The sequence below is a fragment of the Triticum urartu genome, chromosome 2A (genome assembly GCF_056163025.1).
Source record: "Triticum urartu cultivar PI428250 chromosome 2A, HENAU_Tu73, whole genome shotgun sequence".
Lineage (NCBI taxonomy): Eukaryota > Viridiplantae > Streptophyta > Magnoliopsida > Poales > Poaceae > Triticum > Triticum urartu.
This window is the reverse complement of record NC_141874.1, coordinates 189,745,066-189,758,295: the sequence shown is the minus strand read 5'-3', so window position 1 is coordinate 189,758,295 and position 13,230 is coordinate 189,745,066. Positions and strand designations below refer to the sequence as shown.

General features: G+C 44.3%; 2 long non-coding RNA genes across 2 annotated transcripts; both read left to right on the top strand.

The window, feature by feature from the left end:
* The first annotated feature begins 1,112 nt into the window (after nucleotides 1-1,112).
* On the top strand, nucleotides 1,113-2,897 carry LOC125536692 (uncharacterized). Its single transcript, XR_007295197.2, has 2 exons — nucleotides 1,113-1,588; nucleotides 2,414-2,897. It is a non-coding gene; the product is annotated as an uncharacterized LOC125536692 (long non-coding RNA).
* An 8,343-nt stretch (nucleotides 2,898-11,240) lies between these two features.
* On the top strand, nucleotides 11,241-12,979 carry LOC125536693 (uncharacterized). The gene is made up of 2 exons (XR_007295198.2): nucleotides 11,241-11,644; nucleotides 12,471-12,979. It is a non-coding gene; the product is annotated as an uncharacterized LOC125536693 (long non-coding RNA).
* Nucleotides 12,980-13,230: the final 251 nt, after the last annotated feature.

Sequence of the window (13,230 nt, the reverse complement as noted above, 5' to 3'; positions counted from 1 at the left end):
CACCGAGCCATTATCTCAAAATACTATGTAGGTAAAAATATTTTCCCTTAACCCATTTTGTTGAAAACCAAATTTTATTCATAAAATCTACTGGCGACAGAGCGACGTGGGATCTTACATCCTGTGTTAGAGGAAAACCCACACGACGCACTTCCAATCTCGGAAGCTGGGAGTGACATCACATTTACTCTGATCAGAGGTGTACTGCTTTGCCCATAGCATCACTTGGTACAAGTCGTCCATGCGCTACCCGTGCGCACGACTAGACCAAGGAACCAGAACCTTTAACCAACCCGTACACTACCTCTGCTTTCCACCTTGCCTTACTAAAGACCCGCGGGTCGAGACCGCTGACCGGCGGTACCGCCCTAGGGTGACTGTACCTACCCGGCTACAACCACCTTCTCACCCATGCAGAGGCAGCTACTTGGCATGGGTAGTCGGTTCAGCCCGTTTCATTCCAGGTCTATGGTCAGTACGATTTGCGCCGCTTTTGAAGTAAGCGCCAGTTGGTTGTGTCCTAATGTGATACCCTATGTAGAGGAGCCTGCCATCCAAGCCAACCCTACCTGGATTGCCTTCACCAACATAAGCTCCCCTACCCACCAAATATTTATTTATAATGTAGCCCTGCCCGGGTCACAACTACTCAATACAGATACTTCACCTGATCTGGTCCAATTGCCAAATTAGTGGATCCACCTGATCCAAATCTCATTTCATTTATGAAAAATATTTATTTTTAATTCTTATGCAAAATTTTAGAAATGACCCATAGCCCAGAAAACAATTATCAAGACATGGTCAAGGAGATGACGACTTGCCGGGTAGCGCTTCGATCAACTCGGAACCACCAGACGTGGCTCCTACGGGTCCGAGATCGACTCCTGATAATTATTTCAGGAACATGTTTATATTATTAATTATTTTCCTAATTAAAAATCTAACATCCAGCAACACGGCCATGTTGAGCAAGCCACATGTAATTAACTAAGTGGTGATACGTCCTAGTGTTCCATTGAGAGATAAAATGCATTAAGCCATCCAAAACAGAGTAGCATGCATGTATGTCATCCAGTCCAGAGAGTGGTAAAAGAAATAATAAGTAAAAGAACAGTAGCCCAGTACTGTACTACTAGTACTTCGCTGGTTAAGGCCCGTGTCTATCCAGAGAGACTACTTAACTTCTCGTTGTCCCACGAACAGAACCACCCCACTCACCTCTCTCTCTCCCCAAGAACAGAGCACGGCCGCCGTCGCCTGGATCTGCCCCGTCCGGGCATCTCCGGCGACACGGCAGATACTTACAGATTCTCCTCGTCTCCCTCTACCATATCCCCCTATTTATTTGATCCGCCGCCGCCAAAAACGTCGCCACCACTCAATCCTAGCGCCGCCTGATCCAGGTCCGGTGGGCTTGCCACCGGCTGCAGCGGCAACGACGTCTCCATGCCTACATCTTCCTCCAGCAGAGCTGCACGCATGAGGCGTGCAACTACGGCCGTCAGGTGCGAGCGGCTTCACCGGCACGGCTCCGGCAACATGGCCGCTACCAGCGCCCGGCTCGCCTTTGTCTACTGCTACTAGTGTAAGTGCCAGTCCAAATTCCTCTCTGTGCAGTGTTCTTGCTTCTACTACAAGTGTTTGTGCCGTGACTCCCCTTACTGCCATGCTTCTTGTTAATCTCAAGACCAAGGAATTAATCAAGCTTTACTCTTGTGGTGTGGACGTGGTCTGCAGATTTGCTCCATATTGTTTATCATTATTTTTGGCTCTACTATGCCACCCCTGCACTACTATGATTCTTTTTATTAAGCTCAAAACTAGGAATTAACCAGTGAATCCCCACTGTTAAAGGCTTACTACAAATCTATGGGTGGCAAGTTAATTGCTTGTGATGGTTAGGTGCTGCCACAAATTAAATCTAAGTATTCCTACTGTGTGTGTGCGCACACTCCTCTCTGAACCCCACAAACAACCAAGTGAACAGCAACATTGATAGACTCAAATTATACTAAGGGAAACCGGAAAAAAATGAGTGAGATATTCTAGCAAGATTTCATTTGTGCAAAAGTTAAATGGGTTATTTTCCGGTACAGGGTATGTGCAAGTGAGACATACCATCTTGAGATTTATTTCGTAACAGAACATTAACCAACCAATGTTTACTGAAAATGACAGTGGTCAAGTAGCATACACAGATTGTCTGGCCCCAAAGCTACACATGCAATCTTAATAATGGGTTAATTTCTAAGATTTAATTCTTAGCATGTCAGATCTAATACAAGGTAGAGATGAACACACACATAGATTTTCTTTTACAGCTACACATGAATCACAAAACTGCAATGTCTTTGTTTTCCTCCATCTAGTTTATGTTTTTCTTCCATAACTATTGTTTCTCTTTTTACAGCAAGGTAAATAGATCAAGGTGAATAGATGCTTATGGACTGATTCAAACCGAGGTGGAGATAGATAAGAAATCAAGCAAGAAGGGCTAACACAACAAGATACTTGATTAGTACCTGGTGGCGCATGCAACCCAAAGAGCTTCACAGCAGGGGAGGATAGCAGTGTGGCAGAAGGTGAAAAGGCAAGGTGAAAAGGCAGAGGGGTTTCTCCAGCGGATGATTGTGTGTGGCCACAGTGAAAGGGATGGCTCCTATTTACAGTGGGGTGAATAGCTATGTCGGTTTGGAGAGGCATTACATCTGGCATGCATGCCTCCACTGGGATGTACTAGGGACAAGTGTAATTTGCTTGGCTGGCCATTAGTTGCCATTTACTTTGTGTGAAGGAAATGAGACAAGGGTCTATAAAATATAGGGAGGTTTGGAGAAGAATTGTTGTGCATGACTAAATGCTATTAGCTGTAATAAAAATAATAATTAAGTGTAGTTATTTCTATTATTTTAATTAATGTTTTGGCAACGCCGTTGAAATTATCGTTATCAAATTTTATTACTATTTATTTATTTTATGGTTTTTACATCCTTTCCTCCTTAGAGAAAATTTCATCCTCGAAATTTGTTGAGTCGCACCTTGAAAAGGTAAGGATATTTTTCTCGGAGGTCATCTTCTTTTTCCCAAGTTGTTTCTCGCACCGGATGATTTCCCCATTGCACCTTGCAATATTTAATTGTTTTACTCCTGAGTTTCTTTTCCTCGGTGTCCAAAATACGACTAGGATGCTTCTCATATGTTAGGTCCTTTCGGAGGGTTAATTCTTCCTTCGAGACTCTCAAATGGTGACTTTACGCTCTTGCGTAATTGGGAAACATGAAATACATCATGAATCCCTTGTAGGTGCACTGGCAATTCTAATTTGTATGCCACTGTCCCTTTTCTTTTTAAGATCCGATAGGGACCAATATATCACGGACTTAGTTTTCCTTGTACTGCAAAGTGCTTGACACCTTTAATTGGTGAGACTTTTAAATAAAGAAAGTCTCCGGGTTGGTATTGTATATCGCGTCGTCTCCTGTCCACATAGCTCTTTTGCCGGGTTTGTGCTGTCTTGAGCCGCTCTCTAATTATACGGACTTTTTCCGCGGTTTCTTGGACCAAGTCGGGTGCTAAGAGTTTCTTTTCTCCGGTTTCCACCCAACATATTGGGGTTCGGCATCTTCAACCGTATAAGGCTTCAAATGGGGACATACCAATACTAGCTTGGTAGCTATTGTTATACGCAAACTCTGCTAAGGGTAAGTGCTTGCTTCATGAGTCACCAAAATCTAGCACGCAAGCCCTTAGCATGTCTTCTATGATTTGGTTCACCCTCTCGACTTGACCGCTAGTCTGGGGGTGATAAGCGGTACTAAAATCCAATTTTGTTCCTAACGCTTCTTGTAATTTTTCCCAGAACTTGGATGTAAACATAGATCCACGATCTGACACTATTTTGGAAGGTGTTCCATGTAGAGCTACTATCCTGTGGATATATAGCTCAGCCAATTTTTCCCTGGAGCAACCCGGGGCTAAAGGGATAAAACGGGCAGATTTAGTGAGTCGGTCAACTATGACCCATATGATTTCCTCTCGATTTCTTGTCTTGGGCAGTCCGGTGATAAAGTCCATGTGGATTTCCTCCCATTTCCATTGCGGAATTTGGAGATGTTGCAACAATCCTGGTGGTCGCTGGTGTTCTGCCTTTACTTTCTTACAAGTGTCACACTCGTCCACATACTGAGCAATTTCTCTTTTCATATTTCTCCACCAAAATGTACCTTTAACATCACGGTACATTTTTGTGCTACCAGGGTGTATGGTGTACGGAGTGTTGTGTGCCTCCTGGAGTATTATTTGCTTAATATCAAGGATATTTGGCACACATAATCGGGTGAAACTCTGATGGTTGACCTTCTTGTATTCTGCGTTTTTCCTCACAAATGAACTCATCTTTGGTTTGGTTTTCCTTGATTTCGTCCAACAAATTGGGTCTGATTGTTAATGTAGTTAGGATTTTCTCACCCGGTTTATGTATGAATTCAATTCCCATCATTCCCAGCTCATGTATCAGATGCTTATCATAGGTTGGGAATCTTGACATAATTGCATGAGGTTTTTCGGCTAAGGGCGTCTGCCACCACATTAGCCTTTCCTGGGTGGTAGTTAACACTAAGGTCATAATCCTTAATGAGTTCTAACCACCGTCTTTGTCTCATATTCAACTCCTTTTGCGTGAAGATATACTTGAGGCTTTTATGGTCCGTGTATAGTTCACAACGGTTTCCATAAAGGTAGTGCCTCCACATCTTCAACGCAAATACCACTGCAGCTAACTCGAGGTCATGGGTGGGGTAGTTTTGTTCATGGGGCTTTAACTGGCGAGAGGCATAGGCTATGACTCTCCCATCTTGCATTAGCACACATCCTAAACCAACTCTAGAGGCATCGCAATATACTGTGAATGCTTTGCCTGGTTCGGGTAGAGCCAATACAGGAGTGGTTGTGAGCCGTTTCTTTAACTCCTGAAAACTTTGCTCACACTTGTCATTCCAGTCAAATGGAACTCCCTTCCTTAGTAATTTGGTCATAGGGGCTGCTTTCTGGGAGAAGCCTTCTATGAACCTCCGATATATCCAGCTAAACCAAGGAAGCTACGAATCTCTGTTACGTTGGTTGGGGATTTCCATGCCAACATTGCATCCACCTTAGCAGGGTCTACAGCTATCCCTTTCCCTGATATAATGTGTCCTAAGAAGGACACTTCTTCTAGCCAAAATTCACACTTTTTGAATTTGTCATAGAGTTGTTTTTCTCTCAAGGTCTGCTATCCGGAGGTGTTCAGTATGTTCCTCGATACTTCGAGAGTATACGAGGATATCATCGATGAACACTACCACAAACTTGTCTAAGTAGGGCATGAGGACTAGGTTCATCAGGTTCATGAAAACTGCTGGTGCATTTGTGAGCCTGAAGGGAACAACCATGAATTCATGGTGACCATATCGGGTTATGAAAGTAGTCTTAGGTATATGTTCTTCCTTTACTTTTAGTTGGTGGTACCCTGACCGGAGATCTATTTTTGAGAAGACGGTAGCTCCTTTCAATTGGTCAAATAGATCATCTATTCGGGGTAGTGGGTACTTATTCTTAATGGTCGCCTCATTCAAGGCTCGATAATCCACACATAGCCTCATACTTCCGTCCTTTTTCTTAACAAATAAGACTGGTGCTGCCCAAGGTGACACACTTGGTCGAATAAACCCCTTTTCTTCTAGTTCATCCAATTGTTTTCTTAATTCCTTTAGTTCTTCCGCGGACATACGGTATGCTCGTTTTGATATGGGTGACGTACCTGGGATGATATCAATTGTGAACTCTATCTCCCTGTCTGGTGGCATCCCGGGTAATTCTTCCGGAAATACGTCCAAAAATTCTTGGACTACAGGTACATCTTTAGCCTCCTTTTTGTCCAAAGTGGCTATTGAGGCTTGGTTTGATTTTGCTCGGGTTCTTCTACTATTAAAGGTTATCCGTTTATTTTCTGGGCTTCTCAAGGATATGGATTTTTCTGCACAATCCATTCTTGCTCCATGACTCGCTAACCAGTCCATTCCAAGAATAACGTCTAACCCTCTTAGGCCAATGACAAATAGGCTAGCATTAAAGGTTATGCCCTCAATGCAAATGGGACGATTGTGGCAGACATGTTCAACAATTATTGGGCCTCCAGGTGAATCTACTTTTATGGGTTTGGCTAGGGGGGTCCGGTCCAGATTATGCGTCTCAACAAAGCGTTGCGATATGAAAGAATGTGTTGCTCCTGGGTCAAACAATACTAGTCCTACTCCGGGAGGGATTAGTAGGTTACCCGTCACTATGTCTGAAGCCGATTCCACTTGTACCACATCCATATGTGCTAGACAGAATGGTCCACGTGCAAGACCGCCACGACCACGCCCGCGGTTGGCAGTGGACGCACTCCCATGTACTTGTGCTGAATTAGCCTGGCGCTTATTTTGAGGTGGAATAGCTCCATTTGTGCTAGATTGTGGTTGACCCTTGCTTGGGCACTGATTTTTGTAATGTCCCTTTTGTCCACAACCAAAACAGACAACACTCGCCTTTGGGCAATCTCGAGCCAAGTGTGGTCCACTGCACACGTGACATTTGATAGGGGCTCTCAGAGGCATAAAAGGTGGTCTAGGAGCTTGACGGAAAGGAGGACGGATGGGCCCGACCATTGGCACGCGGACTAGGCCAACCGGATGATTCCCACTTCTCATGGCAAACCTTGGGTCCATCCTAGCTTTCTTCCTTCGCTCTTCCTCTACAGCGATTTGTCGGTTCTCAATTGTAATGACTCGGTCTACTAGTTCCCGAAACTCGGTTATTTTTATAGGAGCTATAATAAGCTGTATGGACGGGTTCAATCCTTCTATGAACCGGTACAACTTTTTGGTCTCAGTGTTTGTGTCCTCTGGTGCATAGCGGGATAGTGAGTTAAACTCATCTAGGTACTATGTGATGGTCTTAGACCCTTGCTTGAGGTTCAGGAATTCCTTCCTCTTTATTTCCATCGCACTTTGCGGGACGTAGTTATCTCGAAATCTCCTCTTAAATTCGTCCCAAGTAACTATGTGGTTTTCGGGTATGATAATTTGGACATTTCTCCACCATGTGGCAGCAGGACCAATTAACTGATGGGACGCATACCGAACTTTTTCTTGGTCCGTGCATCCCACAGTGTTAAGTTTCAGCTCTATGTCCATCAACCAATCATCTGCGGCTAATGGATCTGTGGCGGTTGAGAAGGTTGGTGGTCTAGTCTTTTGGAAGTCTCCAATCGTGACACCTTGTTCTGGGTTTTTAGTCAGTTGGCCTCTCATCATACCGAACATTTGCTCCATGAACTTATTCTGGTGTTCTAAAGAATCTCGACAAGACTGCTCCATCCACTGATATATTAGAGAAAGTTGATCGGATCCCGGGGCATGATGGGGTAATGGTGGAGGTGGTGGTAACGTCACTCTAGACGGCAAATCTGCCATGTTCCTTAGCGACTCGGGTGCTAAATCTGATGGGTTCCCATTGTCTTCAAACGACTGACTACCAGATGCCATCGCTACCGATCTGGTGGGCAAGGCATAGGTTATAACGATAGCTACTACATGTGAAAGTATTTTATTTATTTGATTAGAGGTGGGATTTTAGCTCAAACAGTACACTTCACGCTTCTTGTTTTGGAGCATCAATTTAAACAGTGCACTTAACAGCGGCATACTACAAAATTTTGCAAAATATTTTTTTTGACTTGTTGTTGGCCGAAGAATAAAAGCAGTCAAACAAAGTGTTTTTTTAACAGAGGCAAGAGATTAATCACAAGTCAAAAATAGAGCCATTTGCACGTGCACATGCACACACAAGTTCTTCACGTACTGCATTAAAAGCATGCAATCATCAAGTGTGAGATACATCAATTGAACTCATGAAGTGCTAGGAAAAATGTAGCAATATCAGCACGTAATATAAATACTAGCCAAACACGTGATGTACCAAAGGCATGTACTTGAATGAAGAGATCATTCAAAAAAAATCTACCATACATCAGACGCCATTATGAGACATTGGCAACAATGTGGTAACAACATCACATACAGTATTCCATCATTCAGAGCAAGGAGCATAAAAAGAACCAGAATTTAAAATGAATATGGAGGCATGGCATATGCATCACACGAGACCATCTAGTAATAGAATATCAGTACATCCATAAGTCCACCAGTCCACATGGATACATCACATATCATAGCAGCAACACCACACATGACTCTGTGTTGCACATCATCAAGCTACCACGACTATCTACACGTGTACCTGGAACAAAAGTATACCTGCCGACCTATCTGTCCGTCAGAACTAGTCTGGCTAACTACGGCTGTGCAAACTCTGGAAGGGTAGCTACGGCTACCAAGACCTTTCCAGATATGTACAGAATCCAAAAGGACAGCCTCCATGCATCTGCCTAAACATCTAATAAGTGGCGGAACCAACTCTGGGAGGTGTATCTATGATGCTACAATCTTGCCAGAATACTAACTACTAGTAGTAGTAGCACGTCAATCCTCCCTGACAAGAGGACTAGGTGAAACGGTGAGGAGCAAGTCAGGGTCGAGGGCAGAAGTCGGTGCAGGTAGAGACACACTCGGTGCAGCAGCGTCAGACTCGGGTGCGCTGATGGTGCTAAGAGGGTACTCAGAGGGAGTGTGCTCAGAGGGTGTGACGTCGGAAGCGACACGAAGGTACTCCGGGGGCTGAGAAGACACTTGGCGGGAGTCGAGTGCTAGAAGCTCTGAGTAAGTGACGCCAATCACTGAAAAGTCGGGGGTGCCATCGGGAGAAGGTGGAGCAGAGTCGGTAGCTGGAGAACCTGGTGGAGTGTGGGGAGTGTGCTCTGGAGGTGGTGGGACTACAACGGAACTCAGAGTAGGAGCAACTTGAGAGGAAGGCTCGTTGGCGACAAGAGACTCCTGGTCAATCGGGTACCCTACCCGGCCTGGAGAGGCGGAAGGTGAGCTGTCGATCTGAAGAGGGTTGAGGGCCATACACAGACGGGTGTAGTCCCTCAACGCAGTGGACATCTCACTGTTCGCCCGCTCAAGCTAGGAACAGCGCCTCTGAACAGTGTCAACCTGATCTAATAGGTCCTGAACAAGCTGAGGTGCAGGTGGACGCTCGTACGGTGTGGAGGGACGCGATGCTGCACGAGAGGAGGAACCCCTGATAACTCTAGGAGCTGGGTGGTCTGCACGAGCAGGTGGGACTGTCGGGTAAAGAGGTGGACGAGCGGCAGTCGAAGCTGGTGGTGGTAAAAATGTGGGAGGTAGAACAGGAGGACGTGGTGAAAGTGGAGGGAAAGTGGAAGTGGACGCAAAAGGCGAAGGAGCGACAATGGGCATAGGTGTAGATGAACTCCTTGCCTCCTCTAGCTGATGAGGCCACTCGCCTCTGCCCACGTACTGAAGGAGAGGGTGGTAAGCGTGGAAAAGGTGTAAAGCGGCATCCCGTGCCGCACCCTGAAGTGCTGAAACAAAGTCGTAACGTGCAACACTGTACCTAGAAGGGACATCTAAGCTCTCAGGAATGTGCACTGTGACTAAGTACCCCATGGAACACGGGTCGTGAAACACTGTGTAGTACGGTGCAATCAACACACCCAGAAGACCAAGAAGCTCAACCAAGAACATAGCAAAACCACCATACTCAGCACCCGTACCAAACATCCTACCACTCGTCATCCTACATTAAGCAATTTAAGAATTTAGTTAGTTATAACACAGTGTAAAATTAATTTTACCAAGGACAGTAAATAAATAAATAAACACATTTTTCTTGCATAATTGTGTGGTCTAAATTACTTAATCTTCACTTGACTTGAGTCATTTTTTTAAAGAAAACTTTTAGTTTATTTTAGGTAAGGAGGGAACCTATCTTTCCTAGGGCTCAGACGGTTTCTAATCAATTACATGACTGTTTCCTTAACGTTGCTCTGATACCACCTCTTCTGTGACGCCCCGTTACGTCCAACAGAGCCAGGCGTAACGGAAGCCGTCACTTCAGAGTTGCGCCAGGATCAGTTAAGGAGAACAGTATCATGTACAAGACGGAGCGGTTGCCATGAGTAGGCAAGCTTTTATTACATAGACACCTCAAGTGTCGACTAAGCCTAAGCGGCCATGACGATAGATCGTCACCCGCCTCTAGTACGAGCCTTTTCAACCAACCATGGAGGGCATCTACTCTTCATAGCCTTGATTGTCGACTTCCTCATAATCATACTCCACTTCAGTATAACCGAAGTCGTTAAAATGACCAGACTCATCATAAGTACCATTCTCTATCGCCTCGGAGTTCTCATAACTCTCTTGCTCTGAAAAACAACATAAATGTAGCTGAGTACGTATAAAATACGTACTCCGCAAGTCACCGGGAAAAGTGAATGTATGAGTTTTTAAAGAGGAAAAACTTCATCGGCCACGGCTACCACCACCGAGCCATTATCTCAAAATACTATGTAGGTAAAAATATTTTCCCTTAACCCATTTTGTTGAAAACCAAATTTTATTCATAAAATCTACTGGCGACAGAGCGACGTGGGATCTTACATCCTGTGTTAGAGGAAAACCCACACGACGCACTTCCAATCTCGGAAGCTGGGAGTGACATCACATTTACTCTGATCAGAGGTGTACTGCTTTGCCCATAGCATCACTTGGTACAAGTCGTCCAATTGCCAAATTAGTGGATCCACCTGATCCAAATCTCATTTCATTTATGAAAAATATTTATTTTTAATTCTTATGCAAAATTTTAGAAATGACCCATAGCCCAGAAAACAATTATCAAGACATGGTCAAGGAGATGACGACTTGCCGGGTAGCGCTTCGATCAACTCGGAACCACCAGACGTGGCTCCTACGGGTCCGAGATCGACTCCTGATAATTATTTCAGGAACATGTTTATATTATTATTTATTTTCCTAATTAAAAATCTAACATACAGCAACACGGCCATGTTGAGCAAGCCACATGTAATTAACTAAGTGGTGATACGTCCTAGTGTTCCATTGAGAGATAAAATGCATTAAGCCATCCAAAACAGAGTAGCATGCATGTATGTCATCCAGTCCAGAGAGTGGTAAAAGAAATGATAAGTAAAAAGAACAGTAGCCCAGTACTGTACTACTAGTACTTCGCTGGTTAAGGCCCGTGTCTATCCAGAGAGACTACTTAACTTCTCGTTGTCCCACGAACAGAACCAGCCCACTCACCTCTCTCTCTCCCCCAAGAACAGAACACGGCCGCCGTCGCCTCGATCTGTCCCGTCCGGGCATCTCCGGCGACACGGCAGATACTTATAGATTCTCCTCGTCTCCCTCTACCATATCCCCCTATTTATTTGATCCGCCGCCGCCAAAAACGTCGCCACCACTCAATCCTAGCGCCGCCTGATCCAGGTCCGGTGGGCTTGCCACCGGCTACAGCGGCAACGACGTCTCCATGCCTACATCTTCCTCCAGCAGAGCTGCACGCATGAGGCGTGCAACTACGGCCGTCAGGTGCGAGCGCCTTCACCGGCGCGGCTCCGGCAACATGGCCGCTACCAGCGCCCGGCTTGCCTTTGTCTACTGCTACTAGTGTAAGTGCCAGTCCAAATTCCTCTCTGTGCAGTGTTCTTGCTTCTACTACAAGTGTTTGTGCCGTGACTCCCCTTACTGCCATGCTTCTTGTTAATCTCAAGACCAAGGAATTAATCAAGCTTTACTCTTGTGGTGTGGACGTGGTCTGCAGATTTGCTCCATATTGTTTACCATTATTTTTGGCTCTACTATGCTATCCCTGCACTACTATGATTCTTTTTATTAAGCTCAAAACTAGGAATTAACCAGTGAATCCCCACTGTTAAAGGCTTACTACAAATCTATGGGTGGCAAGTTAATTGCTTGTGATGGTTAGGTGCTGCCACAAATTAAATCTAAGTATTCCTACTGTGTGTGTGCGCACACTCCTCTCTGAACCCCACAAACAACCAAGTGAACAGCAACATTGATAGACTCAAATTATACTAAGGGAAACTGGAAAAAAAATGAGTGAGATATTCTAGCAAGATTTCATTTGTGCAAAAGTTAAATGGGTTATTTTCCGGTACAGGGTATGTGCAAGTGAGACATACCATCTTGCGATTTATTTCTTAACAGAACATTAACCAACCAATGTTTACTGAAAATGACAGTGGTCAAGTAGCATACACAGATTGTCCGGCCCCAAAGCTACACATGCAATCTTAATAATGGGTTAATTTCTAAGATTTAATTCTTAGCATGTCAGATCTAATACAAGGTAGAGATGAACACACACATAGATTTTCTTTTACAGCTACACATGAATCACAAAACTGCAATGTCTTTGTTTTCCTCCATCTAGTTTATGTTTTTTTTCACTAACTATTGTTTCTCTTTTTACAGCAAGGTAAATAGATCAAGGTGAATAGATGCTTATGGACTGATTCAAACCGAGGTGGAGATAGATAAGAAATCAAGCAAGAAGGGCTAACACAACAAGGTACTTGATTAGTACCTGGTGGCGCATGCAACCCAAAGAGCTTCACAGCAGGGGAGGATAGCAGTGTGGCAGAAGGTGAAAAAGCAGAGGGTTTCTCCAGCGGATGATTGTGTGTGGCCACGGTGAAAGGGATGGCTCCTATTTATAGTGGGGTGAATAGCTATGTCTGGTTTGGAGAGGCATTACATCTGGCATGCATGCGTGGTTAGTCTTGCATGCATGCCTCCACTTGTGTCTCTTGTAGGTTGTACTAGGGACAAGTGTAATTTGCTTGGCTGGCCACTAGTTGGCATTTACTTTGTGTGAAGGAAATGAGACAAGGGTCTATAAAATATAGGGAGGTTTTGAGAAGAATTGTTGTGCATGACTAAATGCTATTAGCTGTAATAAAAATAATAATTAAGTGTAGTTATTTCTATTATTTTAATTAATGTTTTGGCGACGCCGTTGAAATTATCGTTATCTAATTTTATTACTATTTATTTATTTATTTATTTTACGGTTTTTGTAATGACTGTTGTCACTCTCTAGCTGGTCGCTTCTCAGTTTTTTTCTAGCCTTCATCTGTACTAAGCGGGAATACTGCTTGTGCATCCAATCCCTTAAACCCCAAAGTTATTCCATATGAGTCCACCATACCTACCTATATACGATACTTACCTG